Source organism: Pleurodeles waltl, chromosome 5, assembly GCF_031143425.1.
Source record: "Pleurodeles waltl isolate 20211129_DDA chromosome 5, aPleWal1.hap1.20221129, whole genome shotgun sequence".
Lineage (NCBI taxonomy): Eukaryota > Metazoa > Chordata > Amphibia > Caudata > Salamandridae > Pleurodeles > Pleurodeles waltl.
Window position 1 is genome coordinate 1,365,650,574 of NC_090444.1, and position 22,364 is coordinate 1,365,672,937.

Sequence of the window (22,364 nt, forward strand, 5' to 3'; positions counted from 1 at the left end):
ACAAAGTGGACAGATCACATTTTCTCAAAGAAAACAGAGGTGTTTTTTGCAAACTGCCTACCTCTGGATTTTGGCCTCTAGCTCAGCCGGCACCTAGGAAAACCTTCCAAGCCTGTGCATTTTTTAAAACTTGAGACCTAGGGGAACCAAAGACGGGGTGAATTGTGGGGCTCTCACCAGGTTCTGTTATCCAGAATCCTTTGCAAACCTCAAAACTTTGGCTCAGAAAAACACTTTTTCCTCACATTTCGGTGACAGAATGTATTGGAATCTGAGATGAGCCACAAGTTTCCTTCCACCCAGCGTTCCCCGAAGTCTCCCAATAAAAATGGTACCTCACTTGTGTGGTTAGGCATAGTGACCGCGACAGGAGATGCCCCAAAACACAAAGTGGACACATCATATTTTTCCACGGAAAACAGAAGTGTTTTTTTGCAATGTGTCTACTTGTGGATTTTGGCCTCTAGCTCAGCCGGCACCTAGGGAAACCTACCAAACCTGTGCATGTTTGAAAACTAGCGACCTAGGGGAATCCAAGACAGGGTGACTTGTGGGGCTCCCAGCAGATTCTGTTATCCAGAATCCTTTGCAAACCTCAAAATTTTGGATCAAAAAAACACTTTTTCCTCAAATTTCGGTGACAGAACGTTCTGGAATCTGAGAGGAGACACAAATTTCCTTCCACCCAGCGTTCCCCCAAGTCTCCCAATAAAAATGGTACCTCACTTGTGTGGGTAGGCCTAGTGCCCGCGACAGGAAATGCCCCAAAACACAAAGTGGACACATCACATTTTTCCACAGAAAACAGAGGTGATTTTTGCAAAGTGCCTACCTGTGGATTTTGGCCTCTAGCTCAGCCGGCACCTAGGAAACCTACCAAACCTGTGCATTTTTTTAAACTAGAGACCTAGGGGAACCCAAGACGGGGTGACTTGTGGGGCTCTCACTAGGTTCTGTTATCCAGAATCCTATGCAAAACTCAAAACTTTGGCTCAGAAAAACACTTTTTCCTCACATTTCGGTGACAGAACGTATTGGAATCTGAGAGGAGCTACAAATTTCCTTCCACCCAGCGTTCCCCCAAGTCTCCCGATAAAAATGGTACCTCACTTGTGTGGGTAGGCCTAGTGCCCGCAACAGGAAATGCCCCAAAACACAAAGTGGACAGATCACATTTTCTCAAAGAAAACAGAGGTGTTTTTTGCAAAGTGCCTACCTCTGGATTTTGGCCTCTAGCTCAGCCGGCACCTAGGAAAACCTTCCAAGCCTGTGCATTTTTTAAAACTTGAGACCTAGGGGAACCAAAGATGGGGTGAATTGTGGGGCTCTCACCAGGTTCTGTTATCCAGAATCCTTTGCAAACCTCAAAACTTTGGCTCAGAAAAACACTTTTTCCTCACATTTCGGTGACAGAATGTATTGGAATCTGAGATGAGCCACAAATTTCCTTCCACCCAGCGTTCCCCGAAGTCTCCCAATAAAAATGGTACCTCACTTGTGTGGGTAGGCATAGTGACCGCGACAGGAAATGCCCCAAAACACAAAGTGGACACATCATATTTTTCCACGGAAAACAGAAGTGTTTTTTTGCAATGTGCCTACTTGTGGATTTTGGCCTCTAGCTCAGCCGGCACCTAGGGAAACCTACCAAACCTGTGCATGTTTGAAAACTAGCGACCTAGGGGAATCCAAGACAGGGTGACTTGTGGGGCTCCCAGCAGGTTCTGTTATCCAGAATCCTTTGCAAACCTCAAAACTTTGGATCAAAAAAACACTTTTTCCTCAAATTTCGGTGACAGAACGTTCTGGAATCTGAGAGGAGACACAAATTTCCTTCCACCCAGCGTTCCCCCAAGTCTCCCAATAAAAATGGTACCTCACTTGTGTGGGTAGGCCTAGTGCCCGTGACAGGAAATGCCCCTAAACACAAAGTGGACACATCACATTTTTCCACAGAAAACAGAGGTGTTTTTTGCAAAGTGCCTACCTGTGGATTTTGGCCTCTAGCTCAGCCGGCCCCTAGGAAACCTACCAAACCTGTGCATTTTTTTAAACTAGAGACCTAGGGGAACCTAAGACGGGGTGACTTGTGGGGCTCTCACCAGGTTCTGTTACCCAGAATCCTTTGCAAAACTCAAAACTTTGGCTCAGAAAAACACTTTTTCCTCACATTTCAGTGACAGAACATATTGGAATCTGAGAGGAGCCACAAATTTCCTTCCACCCAGCGTTCCCCCAAGTCTCCCGATAAAAATGGTACCTCACTTGTGTGGGTAGGCCTAGTGCCCGCAACAGGAAATGCCCCAAAACACAAAGTGGACACATAACATTTTCTCAAAGAAAACAGAGGTGTTCTTTGCAAAGTGCCTACCTGTGGATTTTGGCCTCTAGCTCAGTCAGCACCTAGGAAAATCTTCCAAGCCTGTGCATTTTTTAAAACTAGAGACCTAGGGGAACCCAAGACGGGGTGACTTGTGAGGCTCTCACCAGGTTCTGTTACCCAGAATCCTTTGCAAACCTCAAAACTTTGGATCAAAAAAACACCTTTTCCTCACATTTCGGTGACAGAACGTTCTGGAATCTCAGAGGAGCCACAAATTTCCTTCCACCCAGCGTTCCCCGAAGGCTCCCAATAAAAATGGTACCTCACTTGTGTGGGTAGGCCTAGTGCCCGCGACAGGAAATGCCCCAAAACACAAAGTGGACACCTCACATTTTTCCAGAGAAAACAGAGGTGTTTTTTGCAAAGTGCCTACCTGTGGATTTTGGCCTCTAGCTCAGCCGGCACCTAGGGAAACCTGCTAAACCTGTGCATTTTTTAAAACTAGAGACCTTGGGGAACCCAAGACGGGGTGACTTGTGGGGCTCTAACCAGGTTCTGTTATCCAGAATCCTCAAAATTTTGCTAAAAAAACACTTTTTCCTCACATTTCAGTGACAGAATGTTTTGGAATCCGAGAGGAGCCACAAATTTCCTTCCACCCAGCGTTCCCCCAAGTCTCCCGATGCAAATGGTACCTCACTTGTGTTGGTAGGCCTAGTGCCCGCGACAGAAAATGCCCCGAAACACAAAGTGGACACATCACATTTTCTCAAAGAAAACAGAGGTATTTTTTGCAAAGTGCCTACCTGTGGATTTTGGCCTCTAGCTCAGCCGGCACCTAAGGAAACCTACCATGCCTGTGCATTTTTTAAAACTAGCGACCTAGGGGAATCCAAGACAGGGTGACTTGTGGGCCTCTCACCAAGTTCTGTTACCCAAAATCCTTTGCAAACCTCAAAATGTGGCTAAAAAAACACTTTTATCTCAAATTTCGGTGACAGAACGTTATGGAATCTGAGAGGAGCCACAAATTTCCTTCCACCCAGCGTTCCCCCAAGTCTCCCAATAAAAATGGTACCTCACTTGTGTGGGTAGGCCTAGTGCCCGCGACAGGAAATGCCCCAAAACACAAAGTGGACACCTTACATTTTTCCAGAGAAAACAGAGGTGTTTTTTGCAAAGTGCCTACCTGTGGATTTTGGCCTCTAGCTCAGCCGGCACCTAGGGAAACCTGCTAAACCTGTGCATTTTTTAAAACTAGAGACCTTGGGGAACCCAAGACGGGGTGACTTGTGGGGCTCTAACCAGGTTCTGTTATCCAGAATCCTCAAAATTTTGCTAAAAACACTTTTTCCTCACATTTCAGTGACAGAATGTTTTGGAATCCGAGAGGAGCCACAAATTTCCTTCCACCCAGCGTTCCCCCAAGTCTCCCGATACAAATGGTACCTCACTTGTGTTGGTAGGCCTAGTGCCCGCGACAGGAAATGCCCCGAAACACAAAGTGGACACATCACATTTTCTCAAAGAAAACAGAGGTATTTTTTGCAAAGTGCCTACCTGTGGATTTTGGCCTCTAGCTCAGCCGGCACCTAAGGAAACCTACCATGCCTGTGCATTTTTTAAAACTAGCGACCTAGGGGAATCCAAGACAGGGTGACTTGTGGGCCTCTCACCAAGTTCTGTTACCCAAAATCCTTTGCAAACCTCAAAATGTGGCTAAAAAAACACTTTTATCTCAAATTTCGGTGACAGAACGTTATGGAATCTGAGAGGAGCCACAAATTTTCTTCCACCCAGCGTTCCCCCAAGTCTCCCAATAAAAATGGTACCTCACTTGTGTGGGTAGACCTAGTGCCCGCGACAGGAAATGCCCCAAAACACAAAGTGGACACGTCACATTTTCTCAAAGAAAACAGAGGTGTTTTTTGCAAAGTGCCTACCTGTGGATTTTGGCCTCTAGCTCAGCCGGCACCTAAGGAAACCTACCATGCCTGTGCATTTTTTAAAACTAGCGACCTAGGGGAATCCAAGACAGGGTGACTTCCGGGGCTCTCACCAGGTTCTGTTACCCAGAATCCTTTGCAAACCTCAAAATTTGGCTAAAAAAACACTTTTTCCTCACATTTCGGTGACAGAACGTTCTGGAATCTGAGAGGAGCCACACATTTCCTTCTACCCAGCATTCCCCCAAGCCCCCCGATAAAAATGGTTCCTCACTTGTGTGGGTAGGCCTAGTGCACACAACAAGAAATGCCCCAAAACACAAAGTGGACACATCACATTTTCTCAAAGAAAACAGAGGTGTTTCTTGCAAAGTGTCTACCTGTGGATTTTGGCCTCTAGCTCAGCGGCACCTAGGAGAACCTTCCAAGCCTGTACATTTTTTAAAACTAGAGACCTAGGGGAACCCAAGATGGGGTGACTTGTGGGGCTCTCACCAGGTTCTGTTACCCAGAATCCTTTGCAAACCTCAATACTTTGGCACAAAAAAATACTTTTTCGTCACATTTCGGTGACAGAACGTTCTGGAATCTGAGAGGAGCCACAAATTTCCTTCCACCCAGCGTTCCCCGAAGTCTCCCAATAAAAATGGTACCTCACTTGTGAGGGTAGGCCTAGTGCCCGCGACAGGAAATACCCTAAAACACAAAGTGGACACATCACATTTTTTCACAGAAAACAGAAGTATTTTTGCAATGTGCCTACTTGTGGATTTTGGCCTCTAGCTCAGCCGGCACCTAGGGAAACCTACCAAACCTATGCATTTTTGAAAACTAGCGACCTAGGGGAATCCAAGACAGGGTGACTTGTGGGGCTCTCACCAGGTCTGTTATCCAGAATCCTTTGCAAACCTCAAAACTTTGGCTCAAAAAACACTTTTTCCTCTAATTTCGGTGACAGAACGTTCTAGAATCTGAGAGGAGACACAAATTTCCTTCTACCCAGCGTTCCCCCAAGTCTCCCAATAAAAATGGTACCTCACTTGTGTGGGTAGGCCTAGTGCCCGGGACAGGAAATGCCCCAAAACACAAAGTGGACACATCACATTTTTCCACAGAAAACAGAGGTGTTTTTTGCAAAGTGCCTACCTGTGGATTTTGGCCTCTAGCTCAGTCGGCACCTGGGAAACCTACCAAACCTGTGCATTTTTTAAAACTAGAGACCTAGGGGAACCCAAGAAGGGGTGACTTGTGGTGCTCTCACCAGGTTCTGTTACCCAGAATCCTTTGCGAGCCTCAAAAGTTTGGCTCAGAAAAACACTTTTTCCTAACATCTTGGTGACAGACCGTATTGTAATCTGAGAGGAGCCACAAATGTCCTTCCACCGAGCGTTCCCCTAAGTCTCCCGATAAAAATGGTACCTCACTTGTGTGGGTAGGCCTAGTGCCCGCGACAGGAAATGCCCCAAAACACAAAGTGGACACATCACATTTTCTCAAAGAAAACAAAGGTGTTTCTTGCAAAGTGTCTACCTGTGGATTTTGGCCTCTAGCTCAGCCGGCACCTAGGAGAACCCTCCAAGCCTGTGCATTTTTTCAAACTACATACCTAGGGGAACCCAAGATGGGGTGACTTGTGGGGCTCTCACCAGGTTCTGTTACCCAGAATCCTTTGCAAACCTCAATACTTTGGCTCAAAAAAATACTTTTTGCTGACATTTCGGTGACAGAACGTTCTGGAATCTGAGAGGAGCCACAAATTTCTTTCCACCCAGAGTTCCCCGAAATCTCCCAATAAAAATGGTACCTCACTTGTGAGGGTAGGCCTAGTGCCCGCGACAGGAAATACCCTAAAACACAAAGTGGACACATCTAATTTTTCCACAGAAAACAGAAGTTTTTTTGCAATGTGCCTACTTGTGGATTTTGGCCTCTAGATCAGCTGGCACCTAGGGAAACCTACCAAACCTGTGCATTTTTTAAAACTAGAGACCTAGGGGAACCCAAGACGGGGTGACTTGTGGTGCTCTCACCAGGTTCTGTTACCCAGAATCCTTTGCAAACCTCAAAAGTTTGGCTCAGAAAAACACTTTTTCCTAACATTTTGGTGACAGACCGTATTGGAATCTGAGAGGAGCCACAAATTTCCTTCCACCCAGAGTTCCCCCTAGTCTCCCGATAAAAATGGTACCTCACTTGTGTGGGTAGGCCTAGTGCCCGGGACAGGAAATGCCCCAAAACACAAAGAGGACACATCACATTTTTCCACAGAAAACAGAGGTGTTTTTTGCAAAGTGCCTACCTGTGGATTTTGGCCTATAGCTCAGTCGGCACCTGGGAAACCTACCAAACCTGTGCATTTTTTAAAACTAGAGACCTAGGGGAACCCAAGACGGGGTGACTTGTGGGGCTCTCACCAGGTTCTGTTATCCAGAATCCTATGCAAAACTCAAAACTTTGGCTCAGAAAAACACTTTTTCCTCACATTTCGGTGACAGAACGTATTGGAATCTGAGAGGAGCCACATATTTCCTTCCACCCAGCGTTCCCCCAAGTCTCCCGATAAAAATGGTACCCCACTTGTGTGGGTAGGCCTAGTGCCCGCAACAGGAAATGCCCCAAAACACAAAGTGGACACATCACATTTTCTCAAAGAAAACAGAGGTGCTTTTTGCAATGTGCCTACTTGTGGATTTTGGCATCTAGCTCAGCCGGCACCTAGGGAAACCTACCAAACCTTTGCAATTTTGAAAACTAGCGACCTAGGGGAATCCAATACAGGGTGACTTATGGGGCTCTCACCAGGTTCTGTTATCCAGAATCCTTTGCAAACCTCAAAATTTTGGCTAAAAAAACACTTTTCCTCACATTTCGGTGACAGAATGTTATGGAATCTGAGAGGAGCTACAAATTTCCTTCCACGGAGCGTTCCCCCAAGTCTCCCGATAAAAATGGTACCTCACTTGTGTGGGTAGGCCTAGTACCCGCAACAAGAAATGCCCCAAAACACAACGTGGACACATCACATTTTCTCAAAGAAAACAGAGGTGTTTTTTGCAAAGTGCCTACCTGTGGATTTTGGCCTCTAGCTCAGTCGGCACCTGGGTAACATACCAAACCTGTGCATTTTTTAAAACTAGAGACCTAGGGGAACCCAAGACGGGGTGACTTGTGGTGCTCTCACCAGGTTCTGTTACCCAGAATCCTTTGCAAACCTCAAAACTTTGGCTCAGAAAAACACGTTTTCCTCACATTTTGGTGACAGACTGTATTGGAATCTGAGAGGAGCCACAAATTTCCTTCCACCCAGCGTTCCCCCAAGTCTCTCGATAAAAATGGTACCCCACTTGTGTGGGTAGGCCTAGTGCCCGCAACAGGAAATGCCCCAAAACACAAAGTGGACACATCACATTTTCTCAAAGAAAACAGAGGTGCTTTTTGCAATGTACCTACTTGTGGATTTTGGCATCTAGCTCAGCCGGCACCTAGGGAAACCTACCAAACCTTTGCAATTTTGAAAACTAGCGACCTAGGGGAATCCAATACAGGGTGACTTATGGGGCTCTCACCAGGTTCTGTTATCCAGAATCCTTTGCAAACCTCAAATTTTGGCTAAAAAAACACTTTTCCTCACATTTCGGTGACAGAATGTTATGGAATCTGAGAGGACCCACAAATTTCCTTCCACGGAGCGTTCCCCCAAGTCTCCCGATAAAAATGGTACCTCACTTGTGTGGGTAGGCCTAGTACCCGCAACAGGAAATGCCCCAAAACACAAAGTGGACACATCACATTTTCTCAAAGAAAACAGAGGTGTTTTTTGCAAAGTGCCTACCTGTGGATTTTGGCCTCTAGCTCAGCCGGCACCTAGGAAAACCTTCCAAGCCTGTGTCTTTTTTAAAACTAGAGACCTAGGGGAACCAAAGATGGGGTGACTTGTGGGGCTCTCACCAGGTTCTGTTATCCAGAATCCTTTGCAAACCTCAAAACTTTGGCTCAGAAAAACACTTTTTCCTCACATTTCGGTGACAGAATGTATTGGAATCTGAGAGGAGCCACAAATTTCCTTCCACCCAGCGTTCCCCCAAGTCTCCCGATTAAAATGGAACCTCACTTGTGTGGGTAGGCCTAGTGCCCGCGACAGGAAATGCCCCAAAACACAAAGTGGACACATCACATTTTCTCAAAGAAAACAGAGGTGTTTTTTGAAATGTGTCTACTGGTGGATCTTGGCCTCTAGCTCAGCCGGCACCTAGGGAAACCTACCAAACCTGTGCATTTTTAAAAACTAGCAACCTAGGGGAATCCAAGACAGGGTGACTTGTGGGGATCTCACCAGGTTCTGTTATCCAGAATCCTTTGCAAACCTCAAAATGTTGGCTGAAAAAAAACACTTTTCCTCACATTTCGGTGATAGAATGTTATGGAATCTGAGAAGAGCCACAAATTTCCTTCCACCCAGCATTCCCCCAAGTCTTCCGATAAAAATGGTACCTCACTTCTGTGGGTGGGCCTAGTGCCTGAACAGGAAATGCCCCAAAACACAAAGTGGACACATCACATTTTCTCAAAGAAAACAGAGGTGTTTTTTGCAAAGTGCCTACCTCTGGATTTCGGCCTCTAGCTCAGCCGCCACCTAGGAACACCTTCCAAGCCTGTGCATTTTTTAAAACTAAAGACCTAGGGGAACCCAAGACGGGGTGACTTGTGGGGCTCTCGCCAGGTTCTGTTATACAGAATCCTTTGCAAACCTCAAAACTTTGGATCAAAAAAACACTTTTTCCTCACATTTTCGGTGACAGAACGTTCTAGAATCTGAGAGGAGCCACAAATTTCCTTCCACCCAGCGTTCCCCCAAGTCCCCCAATAAAAATTGTACCTCACTTGTGTGGGTAGGCCTAATGCCCGCGACAGGAAATGCCCCAAAACACAAAGTGGACACATCACATTTTTCCACAGAAAACAGAGGTGATTTTTGCAAAGTGCCTACCTGTGGATTTTGGCCTCTAGCTCAGCCGGCACCTAGGAAACCTACCAAACCTGTGCATTTTTTTAAACTAGAGACCTAGGGGAACCCAAGACGGGGTGACTTGTGGGGCTCTCACTAGGTTCTGTTATCCAGAATCCTATGCAAAACTCAAAACTTTGGCTCAGAAAAACACTTTTTCCTCACATTTCGGTGACAGAACGTATTGGAATCTGAGAGGAGCTACAAATTTCCTTCCACCCAGCGTTCCCCCAAGTCTCCCGATAAAAATGGTACCTCACTTGTGTGGGTAGGCCTAGTGCCCGCAACAGGAAATGCCCCAAAACACAAAGTGGACAGATCACATTTTCTCAAAGAAAACAGAGGTGTTTTTTGCAAAGTGCCTACCTCTGGATTTTGGCCTCTAGCTCAGCCGGCACCTAGGAAAACCTTCCAAGCCTGTGCATTTTTTAAAACTTGAGACCTAGGGGAACCAAAGATGGGGTGAATTGTGGGGCTCTCACCAGGTTCTGTTATCCAGAATCCTTTGCAAACCTCAAAACTTTGGCTCAGAAAAACACTTTTTCCTCACATTTCGGTGACAGAATGTATTGGAATCTGAGATGAGCCACAAATTTCCTTCCACCCAGCGTTCCCCGAAGTCTCCCAATAAAAATGGTACCTCACTTGTGTGGGTAGGCATAGTGACCGTGACAGGAAATGCCCCAAAACTCAAAGTGGACACATCATATTTTTCCACGGAAAACAGAAGTGTTTTTTTGCAATGTGCCTACTTGTGGATTTTGGCCTCTAGCTCAGCCGGCACCTAGGGAAACCTACCAAACCTGTGCATGTTTGAAAACTAGCGACCTAGGGGAATCCAAGACAGGGTGACTTGTGGGGCTCCCAGCAGGTTCTGTTATCCAGAATCCTTTGCAAACCTCAAAATTTTGGATCAAAAAAACACTTTTTCCTCAAATTTCGGTGACAGAACGTTCTGGAATCTGAGAGGAGACACAAATTTCCTTCCACCCAGCGTTCCCCCAAGTCTCCCAATAAAAATGGTACCTCACTTGTGTGGGTAGGCCTAGTGCCCGTGACAGGAAATGCCCCTAAACACAAAGTGGACACATCACATTTTTCCACAGAAAACAGAGGTGTTTTTTGCAAAGTGCCTACCTGTGGATTTTGGCCTCTAGCTCAGCCGGCCCCTAGGAAACCTACCAAACCTGTGCATTTTTTTAAACTAGAGACCTAGGGGAACCTAAGACGGGGTGACTTGTGGGGCTCTCACCAGGTTCTGTTACCCAGAATCCTTTGCCAAACTCAAAACTTTGGCTCAGAAAAACACTTTTTCCTCACATTTCGGTGACAGAACATATTGGAATCTGAGAGGAGCCACAAATTTCCTTCCACCCAGCGTTCCCCCAAGTCTCCCGATAAAAATGGTACCTCACTTGTGTGGGTAGGCCTAGTGCCCGCAACAGGAAATGCCCCAAAACACAAAGTGGACACATAACATTTTCTCAAAGAAAACAGAGGTGTTCTTTGCAAAGTGCCTACCTGTGGATTTTGGCCTCTAGCTCAGTCAGCACCTAGGAAAATCTTCCAAGCCTGTGCATTTTTTAAAACTAGAGACCTAGGGGAACCCAAGACGGGGTGACTTGTGAGGCTCTCACCAGGTTCTGTTACCCAGAATCCTTTGCAAACCTCAAAACTTTGGATCAAAAAAACACCTTTTCCTCACATTTCGGTGACAGAATGTTCTGGAATCTCAGAGGAGCCACAAATTTCCTTCCACCCAGCGTTCCCCGAAGTCTCCCAATAAAAATGGTACCTCACTTGTGTGGGTAGGCCTAGTGCCCGCGACAGGAAATGCCCCAAAACACAAAGTGGACACCTCACATTTTTCCAGAGAAAACAGAGGTGTTTTTTGCAAAGTGCCTACCTGTGGATTTTGGCCTCTAGCTCAGCCGGCACCTAGGGAAACCTGCTAAACCTGTGCATTTTTTAAAACTAGAGACCTTGGGGAACCCAAGACGGGGTGACTTGTGGGGCTCTAACCAGGTTCTGTTATCCAGAATCCTCAAAATTTTGCTAAAAAAACACTTTTTCCTCACATTTCAGTGACAGAATGTTTTGGAATCCGAGAGGAGCCACAAATTTCCTTCCACCCAGCGTTCCCCCAAGTCTCCCGATACAAATGGTACCTCACTTGTGTTGGTAGGCCTAGTGCCCGCGACAGGAAATGCCCCGAAACACAAAGTGGACACATCACATTTTCTCAAAGAAAACAGAGGTATTTTTTGCAAAGTGCCTACCTGTGGATTTTGGCCTCTAGCTCAGCCGGCACCTAAGGAAACCTACCATGCCTGTGCATTTTTTAAAACTAGCGACCTAGGGGAATCCAAGACAGGGTGACTTGTGGGCCTCTCACCAAGTTCTGTTACCCAAAATCCTTTGCAAACCTCAAAATGTGGCTAAAAAAACACTTTTATCTCAAATTTCGGTGACAGAACGTTATGGAATCTGAGAGGAACCACAAATTTCCTTCCACCCAGCGTTCCCCCAAGTCTCCCAATAAAAATGGTACCTCACTTGTGTGGGTAGGCCTAGTGCCCGCGACAGGAAATGCCCCAAAACACAAAGTGGACACCTCACATTTTTCCAGAGAAAACAGAGGTGTTTTTTGCAAAGTGCCTACCTGTGGATTTTGGCCTCTACCTCAGCCGGCACCTAGGGAAACCTGCTAAACCTGTGCATTTTTTAAAACTAGAGACCTTGGGGAACCCAAGACGGGGTGACTTGTGGGGCTCTAACCAGGTTCTGTTATCCAGAATCCTCAAAATTTTGCTAAAAAAACACTTTTTCCTCACATTTCAGTGACAGAATGTTTTGGAATCCGAGAGGAGCCACAAATTTCCTTCCACCCAGCGTTCCCCCAAGTCTCCCGATACAAATGGTACCTCACTTGTGTTGGTAGGCCTAGTGCCCGCGACAGGAAATGCCCGGAAACACAAAGTGGACACATCACATTTTCTCAAAGAAAACAGAGGTATTTTTTGCAAAGTGCCTACCTGTGGATTTTGGCCTCTAGCTCAGCCGGCACCTAAGGAAACCTACCATGCCTGTGCATTTTTTAAAACTAGCGACCTAGGGGAATCCAAGACAGGGTGACTTGTGGGCCTCTCACCAAGTTCTGTTACCCAAAATCCTTTGCAAACCTCAAAATGTGGCTAAAAAAACACTTTTATCTCAAATTTCGGTGACAGAACGTTATGGAATCTGAGAGGAGCCACAAATTTCCTTCCACCCAGCATTCCCCCAAGTCTCCCAATAAAAATGGTACCTCACTTGTGTGGGTAGACCTAGTGCCCGCGACAGGAAATGCCCCAAAACACAAAGTGGACACGTCACATTTTCTCAAAGAAAACAGAGGTGTTTTTTGCAAAGTGCCTACCTGTGGATTTTGGCCTCTAGCTCAGCCGGCACCTAAGGAAACCTACCATGCCTGTGCATTTTTTAAAACTAGCGACCTAGGGGAATCCAAGACAGGGTGACTTCCGGGGCTCTCACCAGGTTCTGTTACCCAGAATCCTTTGCAAACCTCAAAATTTGGCTAAAAAAACACTTTTTCCTCACATTTCGGTGACAGAACGTTCTGGAATCTGAGAGGAGCCACACATTTCCTTCTACCCAGCATTCCCCCAAGCCCCCCGATAAAAATGGTTCCTCACTTGTGTGGGTAGGCCTAGTGCACACAACAAGAAATGCCCCAAAACACAAAGTGGACACATCACATTTTCTCAAAGAAAACAGAGGTGTTTCTTGCAAAGTGTCTACCTGTGGATTTTGGCCTCTAGCTCAGCGGCACCTAGGAGAACCTTCCAAGCCTGTACATTTTTTAAAACTAGAGACCTAGGGGAACCAAAGATGGGGTGACTTGTGGGGCTCTCACCAGGTTCTGTTACCCAGAATCTTTTGCAAACCTCAATACTTTGGCACAAAAAAATACTTTTTCTTCACATTTCGGTGACAGAACGTTCTGGAATCTGAGAGGAGCCACAAATTTCCTTCCACCCAGCGTTCCCCGAAGTCTCCCAATAAAAATGGTACCTCACTTGTGAGGGTAGGCCTAGTGCCCGCGACAGGAAATACCCTAAAACACAAAGTGGACACATCACATTTTTTCACAGAAAACAGAAGTATTTTTGCAATGTGCCTACTTGTGGATTTTGGCCTCTAGCTCAGCCGGCACCTAGGGAAACCTACCAAACCTATGCATTTTTGAAAACTAGCGACCTAGGGGAATCCAAGACAGGGTGACTTGTGGGGCTCTCACCAGGTCTGTTATCCAGAATCCTTTGCAAACCTCAAAACGTTGGCTCAAAAAACACTTTTTCCTCAAATTTCGGTGACAGAACGTTCTAGAATCTGAGAGGAGACTCAAATTTCCTTCTACCCAGCGTTCCCCCAAGTCTCCCAATAAAAATGGTACCTCACTTGTGTGGGTAGGCCTAGTGCCCGGGACAGGAAATGCCCCAAAACACAAAGTGGACACATCACATTTTTCCACAGAAAACAGAGGTGTTTTTTGCAAAGTGCCTACCTGTGGATTTTGGCCTCTAGCTCAGTCGGCACCTGGGAAACCTACCAAACCTGTGCATTTTTTAAAACTAGAGACCTAGGGGAACCCAAGACGGGGTGACTTGTGGTGCTCTCACCAGGTTCTGTTACCCAGAATCCTTTGCGAGCCTCAAAAGTTTGGCTCAGAAAAACACTTTTTCCTAACATCTTGGTGACAGACCGTATTGTAATCTGAGAGGAGCCACAAATGTCCTTCCACCGAGCGTTCCCCCAAGTCTCCCGATAAAAATGGTACCTCACTTGTGTGGGTAGGCCTAGTGCCCGCGACAGGAAATGCCCCAAAACACAAAGTGGACACATCACATTTTCTCAAAGAAAACAAAGGTGTTTCTTGCAAAGTGTCTACCTGTGGATTTTGGCCTCTAGCTCAGCCGGCACCTAGGAGAACCCTCCAAGCCTGTGCATTTTTTCAAACTAGATACCTAGGGGAACCCAAGATGGGGTGACTTGTGGGGCTCTCACCAGGTTCTGTTACCCAGAATCCTTTGCAAACCTCAATACTTTGGCTCAAAAAAATACTTTTTGCTGACATTTCGGTGACAGAACGTTCTGGAATCTGAGAGGAGCCACAAATTTCTTTCCACCCAGAGTTCCCCGAAATCTCCCAATAAAAATGGTACCTCACTTGTGAGGGTAGGCCTAGTGCCCGCGACAGGAAATACCCTAAAACACAAAGTGGACACATCTCATTTTTCCACAGAAAACAGAAGTTTTTTTGCAATGTGCCTACTTGTGGATTTTGGCCTCTAGCTCAGCTGGCACCTAGGGAAACCTACCAAACCTGTGCATTTTTTAAAACTAGAGACCTAGGGGAACCCAAGACGGGGTGACTTGTGGTGCTCTCACCAGGTTCTGTTACCCAGAATCCTTTGCAAACCTCAAAAGTTTGGCTCAGAAAAACACTTTTTCCTAACATTTTGGTGACAGACCGTATTGGAATCTGAGAGGAGCCACAAATTTCCTTCCACCCAGCGTTCCCCCTAGTCTCCCGATAAAAATGGTACCTCACTTGTGTGGGTAGGCCTAGTGCCCGGGACAGGAAATGCCCCAAAACACAAAGTGGACACATCACATTTCCTCAAAGAAAAAAGAGGTGTTTTTTGCAAAGTGCCTACCTGTGGATTTTGGCCTCTAGCTCAGTCGGCACCTGGGAAACCTACCAAACCTGTACATTTTTGAAAACTAGAGACCTAGGGGAACCCAAGACGGGGTGACTTGTGGGGCTCTCACCAGGTTCTGTTATCCAGAATCCTATGCAAAACTCAAAACTTTGGCTCAGAAAAACACTTTTTCCTCACATTTCGGTGACAGAACGTATTGGAATCTGAGAGGAGCCACATATTTCCTTCCACCCAGCGTTCCCCCAAGTCTCCCGATAAAAATGGTACCCCACTTGTGTGGGTAGGCCTAGTGCCCGCAACAGGAAATGCCCCAAAACACAAAGTGGACACATCACATTTTCTCAAAGAAAACAGAGGTGCTTTTTGCAATGTGCCTACTTGTGGATTTTGGCATCTAGCTCAGCCGGCACCTAGGGAAACCTACCAAACCTTTGCAATTTTGAAAACTAGCGACCTAGGGGAATCCAATACAGGGTGACTTATGGGGCTCTCACCAGGTTCTGTTATCCAGAATCCTTTGCAAACCTCAACATTTTGGCTAAAAAAACACTTTTCCTCACATTTCGGTGACAGAATGTTATGGAATCTGAGAGGAGCTACAAATTTCCTTCCACGGAGCGTTCCCCCAAGTCTCCCGATAAAAATGGTACCTCACTTGTGTGGGTAGGCCTAGTACCCGCAACAAGAAATGCCCCAAAACACAATGTGGACACATCACATTTTCTCAAAGAAAACAGAGGTGTTTTTTGCAAAGTGCCTACCTGTGGATTTTGGCCTCTAGCTCAGTCGGCACCTGGGAAACATACCAAACCTGTGCATTTTTTAAAACTAGAGACCTAGGGGAACCCAAGACGGGGTGACTTGTGGTGCTCTCACCAGGTTCTGTTACCCAGAATCCTTTGCAAACCTCAAAACTTTGGATCAGAAAAACACGTTTTCCTCACATTTTGGTGACAGACTGTATTGGAATCTGAGAGGAGCCACAAATTTCCTTCCACCCAGCGTTCCCCCAAGTCTCCCGATAAAAATGGTACCCCACTTGTGTGGGTAGGCCTAGTGCCCGCAACAGGAAATGCCCCAAAACACAAAGTGGACACATCACATTTTCTCAAAGAAAACAGAGGTGCTTTTTGCAATGTGCCTACTTGTGGATTTTGGCATCTAGCTCAGCCGGCACCTAGGGAAACCTACCAAACCTTTGCAATTTTGAAAACTAGCGACCTAGGGGAATCCAATACAGGGTGACTTATGGGGCTCTCACCAGGTTCTGTTATCCAGAATCCTTTGCAAACCTCAAATTTTGGCTAAAAAAACACTTTTCCTCACATTTCGGTGACAGAATGTTATGGAATCTGAGAGGACCCACAAATTTCCTTCCACGGAGCGTTCCCCCAAGTCTCCCGATAAAAATGGTACCTCACTTGTGTGGGTAGGCCTAGTACCCGCAACAGGAAATGCCCCAAAACACAAAGTGGACACATCACATTTTCTCAAAGAAAACAGAGGTGTTTTTTGCAAAGTGCCTACCTGTGGATTTTGGCCTCTAGCTCAGCCGGCACCTAGGAAAACCTTCCAAGCCTGTGTCTTTTTTAAAACTAGAGACCTAGGGGAACCAAAGACGGGGTGACTTGTGGGGCTCTCACCAGGTTCTGTTATCCAGAATCCTTTGCAAACCTCAAAACTTTGGCTCAGAAAAACACTTTTTCCTCACATTTCGGTGACAGAATGTATTGGAATCTGAGAGGAGCCACAAATTTCCTTCCACCCAGCGTTCCCCCAAGTCTCCCGATTAAAATGGAACCTCACTTGTGTGGGTAGGCCTAGTGCCCGCGACAGGAAATGCCCCAAAACACAAAGTGGACACATCACATTTTCTCAAAGAAAACAGAGGTGTTTTTTGAAATGTGTCTACTGGTGGATCTTGGCCTCTAGCTCAGCCGGCACCTAGGGAAACCTACCAAACCTGTGCATTTTTAAAAACTAGCAACCTAGGGGAATCCAAGACAGGGTGACTTGTGGGGATCTCACCAGGTTCTGTTATCCAGAATCCTTTGCAAACCTCAAAATGTTGGCTGAAAAAAAACACTTTTCCTCACATTTCGGTGATAGAATGTTATGGAATCTGAGAAGAGCCACAAATTTCCTTCCACCCAGCATTCCCCCAAGTCTTCCGATAAAAATGGTACCTCACTTCTGTGGGTGGGCCTAGTGCCTGAACAGGAAATGCCCCAAAACACAAAGTGGACACATCACATTTTCTCAAAGAAAACAGAGGTGTTTTTTGCAAAGTGCCTACCTCTGGATTTCGGCCTCTAGCTCAGCCGCCACCTAGGAACACCTTCCAAGCCTGTGCATTTTTTAAAACTAAAGACCTAGGGGAACCCAAGACGGGGTGACTTGTGGGGCTCTCGCCAGGTTCTGTTATACAGAATCCTTTGCAAACCTCAAAACTTTGGATCAAAAAAACACTTTTTCCTCACATTTTCGGTGACAGAACGTTCTAGAATCTGAGAGGAGCCACAAATTTCCTTCCACCCACCGTTCCCCCAAGTCCCCCAATAAAAATTGTACCTCACTTGTGTGGGTAGGCCTAGTGCCCGCGACAGGAAATGCCCCAAAACACAAAGTGGACACATCACATTTTTCCACAGAAAACAGAGGTGATTTTTGCAAAGTGCCTACCTGTGGATTTTGGCCTCTAGCTCAGCCGGCACCTAGGAAACCTACCAAACCTGTGCATTTTTTAAAACTAGAGACCTAGGGGAACCCAAGACGGGGTGACTTGTGGGGCTCTCACCAGGTTCTGTTATCCAGAATCCTATGCAAAACTCAAAACTTTGGCTCAGAAAAACACTTTTTCCTCACATTTCGGTGACAGAACGTATTGGAATCTGAGAGGAGCTACAAATTTCCTTCCACCCAGCGTTCCCCCAAGTCTCCCGATAAAAATGGTACCTCACTTGTGTGGGTAGGCCTAGTGCCCGCAACAGGAAATGCCCCAAAACACAAAGTGGACAGATCACATTTTCTCAAAGAAAACAGAGGTGTTTTTTGCAAAGTGCCTACCTCTGGATTTTGGCCTCTAGCTCAGCCGGCACCTAGGAAAACCTTCCAAGCCTGTGCATTTTTTAAAACTTGAGACCTAGGGGAACCAAAGACGGGGTGACTTGTGGGGCTCTCACCAGGTTCTGTTATCCAGAATCCTTTGCAAACCTCAAAACTTTGGCTCAGAAAAACACTTTTTCCTCACATTTCTGTGACAGAATGTATTGGAATCTGAGATGAGCCACAAATTTCCTTCCACCCAGCGTTCCCCGAAGTCTCCCAATAAAAATGTTACCTCACTTGTGTGGGTAGGCATAGTGACCGCGACAGGAAATGCCCCAAAACACAAAGTGGACACATCATATTTTTCCACGGAAAACAGAAGTGTTTTTTTGCAATGTGCCTACTTGTGGATTTTGGCCTCTCGCTCAGCCGGCACCTAGGGAAACCTACCAAACCTGTGCATGTTTGAAAACTAGCGACCTAGGGGAATCCAAGACAGGGTGACTTGTGGGGCTCCCAGCAGGTTCTGTTATGCAGAATCCTTTGCAAACCTCAAAATTTTGGATCAAAAAAACACTTTTTCCTCAAATTTCGGTGACAGAACGTTCTGGAATCTGAGAGGAGACACAAATTTCCTTCCACCCAGCGTTCCCCCAAGTCTCCCAATAAAAATGGTACCTCACTTGTGTGGGTAGGCCTAGTGCCCATGACAGGAAATGCCCCAAAACACAAAGTGGACACATCACATTTTTCCACAGAAAACAGAGGTGTTTTTTGCAAAGTGCCTACCTGTGGATTTTGGCCTCCAGCTCAGCCGGCACCTAGGAAACCTACCAAACCTGTGCATTTTTTAAAACTAGAGACCTAGGGGAACCTAAGACGGGGTGACTTGTGGGGCTCTCACCAGGTTCTGTTACCCAAAATCCTTTGCAAAACTCAAAACTTTGGCTCAGAAAAACACTTTTTCCTCACATTTCGGTGACAGAACGTATTGGAATCTGAGAGGAGCTACAAATTTCCTTCCACCCAGCGTTCCCCCAAGTCTCCCGATTAAAATGGAACATCACTTGTGTGGGTAGGCCTAGGGCCCGCGACAGGAAATGCCCCAAAACACAAAGTGGACACATCACATTTTCTCAAAGAAAACAGAGGTGTTTTTTGAAATGTGTCTACTGGTGGATCTTGGCCTCTAGCTCAGCCGGCACCTAGGGAAACCTACCAAACCTGTGCATTTTTAAAAACTAGCAACCTAGGGGAATCCAAGACAGGGTGACTTGTGGGGATCTCACCAGGTTCTGTTATCCAGAATCCTTTGCAAACCTCAAAATGTTGGCTGAAAAAAAACACTTTTACTCACATTTCGGTGATAGAATGTTATGGAATCTGAGAAGAGCCACAAATTTCCTTCCACCCAGCATTCCCCCAAGTCTCCCGATAAAAATGGTACCTCACTTCTGTGGGTGGGCCTAGTGCCTGAACAGGAAATGCCCCAAAACACAAAGTGGACATATCACATTTTCTCAAAGAAAACAGAGGTGTTTTTTTCAAAGTGCCTACCTCTGGATTTCGGCCTCTAGCTCAGCCGCCACCTAGGAACACCTTCGAAGCCTGTGCATTTTTTAAAACTAAAGACCTAGGGGAACCCAAGACGGGGTGACATGTGGGGCTCTCGCCAGGTTCTGTTACACAGAATCCTTTGCAAACCTCAAAACTTTGGATCAAAAAAAAACTTTTTCCTCACATTTTCGGTGACAGAACGTTCTAGAATCTGAGAGGAGCCACAAATTTCCTTCCACCCAGCGTTCCCCCAAGTCTCCCAATAAAAATGGTACCTCACTTGTGTGGGTAGGCCTAGTGCCCGCGACAGGAAATGCCCCAAAACACAAAGTGGACACATCACATTTTTCCACAGAAAACAGAGGTGATTTTTGCAAAGTGCCTACCTGTGGATTTTGGCCTCTAGCTCAGTCGGCACCTGGGAAACCTACCAAACCTGTGCATTTTTTTAAAACTAGAGACCTAGGGGAACCAAAGACGTGGTGACTTGTGGTGCTCTCACCAGGTTCTGTTACCCAGAATCCTTTGCAAACCTCAAAACTTTGGCTCAGAAAAACACGTTTTCCTCACATTTTGGTGACAGACTGTATTGGAATCTGAGAGGAGCCACAAATTTCCTTTCACCCAGCGTTCCCCCAAGTCTCCCGATAAAAATGGTACCCCACTTGTGTGGGTAGGCCTAGTGCCCGCAACAGGAAATGCCCCAAAACACAAAGTGGACACATCACATTTTCTCAAAGAAAACAGAGGTGCTTTTTGCAATGTGCCTACTTGTGGATTTTGGCATCTAGCTCAGCCGGCACCTAGGGAAACCTACCAAACCTTTGCAATTTTGAAAACTAGCGACCTAGGGGAATCCAATACAGGGTGACTAATGGGGCTCTCACCAGGCTCTGTTATCCAGAATCCTTTGCAAACCTCAAAAGTTTGGCTAAAAAAACACTTTTCCTCACATTTCGGTGACAGAACGTTCTGGAATCTGAGAGGAGACACAAATTTCCTTCCACCCAGCGTTCCCCCAAGTCTCCCAATAAAAATGGTACCTCACTTGTGTGGGTAGGCCTAGTGCCCATGACAGGAAATGCCCCAAAACACAAAGTGGACACATCACATTTTTCCACAGAAAACAGAGGTGTTTTTTGCAAAGTGCCTACCTGTGGATTTTGGCCTCCAGCTCAGCCGGCACCTAGGAAACCTACCAAACCTGTGCATTTTTTAAAACTAGAGACCTAGGGGAACCTAAGACGGGGTGACTTGTGGGGCTCTCACCAGGTTCTGTTACCCAAAATCCTTTGCAAAACTCAAAACTTTGGCTCAGAAAAACACTTTTTCCTCACATTTCGGTGACAGAACGTATTGGAATCTGAGAGGAGCTACAAATTTCCTTCCACCCAGCGTTCCCCCAAGTCTCCCGATTAAAATGGAACCTCACTTGTGTGGGTAGGCCTAGGGCCCGCGACAGGAAATGCCCCAAAACACAAAGTGGACACATCACATTTTCTCAAAGAAAACAGAGGTGTTTTTGAAATGTGTCTACTGGTGGATCTTGGCCTCTAGCTCAGCCGGCACCTAGGGAAACCTACCAAACCTGTGCATTTTTAAAAACTAGCAACCTAGGGGAATCCAAGACAGGGTGACTTGTGGTGATCTCACCAGGTTCTGTTATCCAGAATCCTTTGCAAACCTCAAAATGTTGGCTGAAAAAAAACACTTTTCCTCACATTTCGGTGATAGAATGTTATGGAATCTGAGAAGAGCCACAAATTTCCTTCCACCCAGCATTCCCCCAAGTCTCCCGATAAAAATGGTACCTCACTTCTGTGGGTGGGCCTAGTGCCTGAACAGGAAATGCCCCAAAACACAAAGTGGACATATCACATTTTCTCAAAGAAAACAGAGGTGTTTTTTTCAAAGTGCCTACCTCTGGATTTCGGCCTCTAGCTCAGCCGCCACCTAGGAACACCTTCGAAGCCTGTGCATTTTTTAAAACTAAAGACCTAGGGGAACCCAAGACGGGGTGACATGTGGGGCTCTCGCCAGGTTCTGTTACACAGAATCCTTTGCAAACCTCAAAACTTTGGATCAAAAAAAAACTTTTTCCTCACATTTTCGGTGACAGAACGTTCTAGAATCTGAGAGGAGCCACAAATTTCCTTCCACCCAGCGTTCCCCCAAGTCTCCCAATAAAAATGGTACCTCACTTGTGTGGGTAGGCCTAGTGCCCGCGACAGGAAATGCCCCAAAACACAAAGTGGACACATCACATTTTTCCACAGAAAACAGAGGTGATTTTTGCAAAGTGCCTACCTGTGGATTTTGGCCTCTAGCTCAGTCGGCACCTGGGAAACCTACCAAACCTGTGCATTTTTTTAAAACTAGAGACCTAGGGGAACCAAAGACGTGGTGACTTGTGGTGCTCTCACCAGGTTCTGTTACCCAGAATCCTTTGCAAACCTCAAAACTTTGGCTCAGAAAAACACGTTTTCCTCACATTTTGGTGACAGACTGTATTGGAATCTGAGAGGAGCCACAAATTTCCTTTCACCCAGCGTTCCCCCAAGTCTCCCAATAAAAATGGTACCCCACTTGTGTGGGTAGGCCTAGTGCCCGCAACAGGAAATGCCCCAAAACACAAAGTGGACACATCACATTTTCTCAAAGAAAACAGAGGTGCTTTTTGCAATGTGCCTACTTGTGGATTTTGGCATCTAGCTCAGCCGGCACCTAGGGAAACCTACCAAACCTTTGCAATTTTGAAA